The sequence below is a fragment of the Lipotes vexillifer genome, unplaced genomic scaffold, assembly GCF_000442215.2.
Source record: "Lipotes vexillifer unplaced genomic scaffold, Lipotes_vexillifer_v1.1 scaffold889, whole genome shotgun sequence".
NCBI lineage: Eukaryota > Metazoa > Chordata > Mammalia > Artiodactyla > Lipotidae > Lipotes > Lipotes vexillifer.
The window spans coordinates 888,757-893,052 of NW_006788335.1; the positions used below are offsets into that span (position 1 = coordinate 888,757).

Here is a 4,296-nt window from a genome sequence, read left to right on the forward strand (position 1 = left end):
AAAAAAAAAAAAAAAAAAGAACCTCGTATTATAAATCCATGCAGAAACTCCAGGGTTAAAACAAAGAAAAACATGCCACTAGCCAAACAATTAAGCAATCTTTAATCAGAAGATTAAAAGATAGTTTTCCAGATAGTGGGTAATGATTATCTTCTAGAATAGGAGAAAAAGCTCAGAAACAAGTACACAGGAAATGAAAAGAGCAACGCTTTAAAAAATCCTTACAAGTTTCAATATCAAGAAGAACTGAATACTAGAGGAGTCATCTTGGAATGGAAACCATAATATTTGAGAGAACAGCCATTGCTTGGGGAATAAGAGAGAACAGAGCACAGAGCATTCAATATATACAGTCTTGCTGAGGCAATTTAAATTATTCCTCTCATTCAAAACCACAGTTAATTATCTGTATGCTGAAGCTCAGTAAATTCAAAGAATAATAGTGAGAAGTGAATATCCCAACCTAATTATATGTGGATTTTAATGGAAAAGAGGAATTTCTGGTTAACTTTCATACTCATCAAGGTCACTGGCAACTACAAGTGATAGGTTTGCTCTTTTGAGCAGAAAAGGTAAATTAAAATCTTATAAGTTGAATTCTCTCCTGAAGCCCAAATGACCTTTTGGCACCATATGAGTGAATGATCCAGAGAGAATCTGTCTTCAGGGAGACTAAAGCTCTGCTCAGTACCAGCTATCAAGATAAGATACTCAAAGAAATGCCTTTCTTTGAACAGTGTCAACCCTGACAGAGGCTTCCCATACACAATCAGTCCTCCATATCCACAGGTTCCATATCTGCAGATTTAACCAATCTCAGATGGAAAATACTGGGGGTGGGGGAGTTCCAGAATGTTCCAAAAAGCAGAACCTGAATTTGCCATGTGCCCAGCAACTATTTACATAGCATTTACATTGCATCTATAACTATTTTCATAGCATTTACATAGTATTAGGTATTATAAATACTCTAAAGATGATTTAAAATATATGGGAGGATGTGCATAGTTATATGCAAATACTATGCCATTTTATATAAAGGACTTAGGCATCTGAGGATATCTGTATTTGCAGGAGTCCTGGAACCAATCCTCCAAGGATACCAAGGGAAAACTGTATTCACAAAAATTCAAAAGCAAAGAAATGACACAGTAACTGGTTATGACTGAAAGTAGAGAAAAAGAAAGGTCAAATAGCAACCACATACCAATATTAAATGCAGGAAATTAAAAGGAAGTTGAAACTAAGAGATGCAGGGTTAGCACAACTGCCATGGTTACAGAAATCACATGCCAAAAAAAGGGGGGGTATGGTAAGGATGAGATTTTTCAAAGTAGAAAGTGTGTTTTTTTTTAAATTGAGTTTCTGCAAATATATAAAACAAAATTGAATTAATGTACAGAACCTGCTAGGGAGGGCAAAATATGGTGTAGGAAGGTCTTTATTTCCATATTTTACCTCAGACTTTCATTCAAACAGCTTTAAAACTCCCTACACTACACCAAGTACTTTGAACAGTCTAAGTCGCTACTAGTGAAGCACCTAAGGCGGTCACGTTCTGGGGTATGCAGACCCCTGGCCAAGTAGCAATCTAAAAGGCATAAATTAGCTGGATTTAAGAGTTCACTGTGACCTCCAGGCTACTAGAGTTCAAAGAGACAGGAATGCAAACCCACTAGACCTTTCTTCCTGGTAACTACTCTCAGAAGACCTTCTCATCATGTATATGGACATAGTCACTGTGGCTCTGCTGACCATATTCTTTCATGCCTATTTTCCCATCTGCTAACCTCTTCATGACTCAGGAGAGTAAACTGTGTTGACAGGGTTAAAGACCTTTGTCTCTCACCAGTACCTTCCTACTGTCTAAATACCACAAAATTCTTTGCTCCAAAACTAAGCAAATGAGTAGGAGCCATGAGAATGGGAAATTTCACTCAAATTCTTTGTGGCCACACCGAAATCTTGCCACACCACTGGGACCTCCTACCCTTTTCCTGACTGTGTATTGCTTTATTTTTCCTTTTCCCTTTTCAAGAGCCAAGAAAGAGGCCCTTAATCCTTACTAGATTAACAACTGTCTTGGCTTGTACTGGAGTTTTCTGGGGCTCCTTGTGGGGAAAAATGTTGCCAATAGTGTATGTATTTAATTATCCTCCTCTTCTCTCAAGAGTTTGTAGCACAGACTAATAGTTATTGAATTATTTTCACTCTGCAAAGCATTAAGCTTCTCAGAGAAAAAGGGCTATGTAACCAAGATAATCCAGTAACAGTGTATATCAAGTAATCTCTTCTTGCACTGTGAAAGCAGCAGGCTGATAATGAGGAAATAATTTACTATTTTTCTTATTTATATTGCATTAGCTGAATAATACAACTGATTTTTTTTTTTTGGTTGATTTTAAAAGTAAATATGTAAAGTAAGTTTCTCCCATGAGAATAAAAGATACCATGAAGAGAGGAATGGTGTCAAGGTTAGCTAGAAAACCAAATGACCCACTTGTCTCATATATAAACATATCAGGAATTTATTACTCAGCAAATCAGTTTCATTAGGCAGTATTATAAACTAATCAGGTGGTCACCTGCTTCTTATTTTTAAAAAAATGGAGAATCTGGTACATTTTAAATGTCAGTAACTTCATTTGAGATTTCACTAGCATGTCTACATTATTTATTTTCAAATAATTCAAAATGATCAATTACAAGGAAATGCCAGCATTCCTAGGAAAACCTAGAAATAAAGTGTTAATTTCCAAGCCAAAGCTTGCACAGGATATCGACATAGCTGCAAGGATTACCTAGTAGAAGAGTAATAAATTCTGGGATTTCTAAAGGCAAAACATATATTAATGATACCAACAGAAGCTTACCTAACATGGAACACTAAAGAAACCTAAATTGAGCTTTAAACATCAAGTTGTTAGATAAGAATTTTGAAAAACAACCTGCTGCACTGACTATAAAATGTAATCTGATACTTGTACCTATCATCTGCATTATTGCTGTGATATCAACACAAACAAGAAATATTTCTTGTCCAAAAAAAAAAAAAGAAAGAAAAAGAAAGAAAGAAATATTTCTTGTCAAATACTGTGAAACTTGGTAAAACTTTCTGTAGGCCAAGAAAAAAATCTTTAAGGCCACCTTTCAATTTGTGACAAATATTAAGGAAGGTCAAATGCTATGCCAAAAATACCAAAGACAGTAATGCTATAATAATTAATTATATAAAACTTGTGACAGTAAGAAAAGCAAGCACTAAAGGAATTCAATAATGTGAAGGTTTTTTAGAACTCCCCTATTTTCTTCTGTAAGACAGTAGTAAAATTCAAATCAATAATAACTGTTGCTCAGTTTATAAAATTTCCCAAATAACCATATTGAGGTCTCTGGTTTAACACAAACAAGTACAACAGTAAAGCTAAGTGTGCTTTCGAAAGAAGGAAATGTTAGCTTCTCTTTTATTCATTCAGCTTCTCTGAAAAGTAAAGTTCTTTTTAGTAAGCCAGAGGAAATGGGTAAAGAGCAAAGGGAACAAAAGGACATGGGAGAAAGGGGGCAGGGGGAAGGGGTGAAAAGTGGGGAAATAAGAGGAAGAAAACTGGTAGCCACCAACAAACCAGATATTTCAGATAACTTTGTTAAATTCTCAGAATTTTTAAGAATTTTTCTACAACAGTTTTGCAAAAAAAATTCCAAATTACATATGAATTATCTTTCTTTTTTTCCTTTAAGTTTTTCTTCCCAACTGTTTAGTTTTTGTGATAGATATGGTGACCAAAGCTTTCTGGTTTGGCTATGAACCAAGTTATGTCACTGATAATAAAGAGTTGGATACTTGCCTTTATCACTCTTCCTCAAGCACTTCTAAGGTGTTCTGGAATCCTTTTAGGAAAAGCTGAAAAGCAAACATTAAGAATTACAAAGTGAGAAACTTACAAGAGGGAAACATCTATATAAACAAAGAAAAAAACTAAGTATACACATAACAAAATGTTAACATTTATCTCTCACTGGTGGGAATAGGGTAATTTTTTCTAGTGTTTTTTAGTATTTTCTAATTTTGCAAAGGTATAATAAAAAACTGTAATCAAGGAAAAATACCTTGGGAAAAAAAGAAACTTGTCAATACTTAAAAAAGAAAGTGGCACGTTTTATAAATAGCAATGAATATTTTTACACTATGATACTGAATTAGGAATGGATATTCCATTAATTCTGATCTTAAAGTAACATGAAATGCAAAACAAGTACATACATGAAAAACAGCATAATTTTATAATAAATATTTTT

The 4,296-nt window shown here is 34.1% G+C and overlaps 1 protein-coding gene across 2 annotated transcripts in view; it reads right to left on the reverse strand.

The window, feature by feature from the left end:
* TMCC1 (transmembrane and coiled-coil domain family 1) overlaps positions 1–3,912 on the reverse strand; it is a 171,005-nt gene extending 167,093 nt beyond the window's left edge. The window contains exon 1 of one of the 2 annotated variants that reach the window (XM_007461566.1): positions 3,846–3,912. The gene's annotated coding sequence lies outside the window, so the exon portion shown is untranslated. The remainder of the gene's footprint in view (positions 1–3,845) is intronic. The other variant, XM_007461567.1, reaches the window with a different exon arrangement.
* Positions 3,913–4,296: the final 384 nt, after the last annotated feature.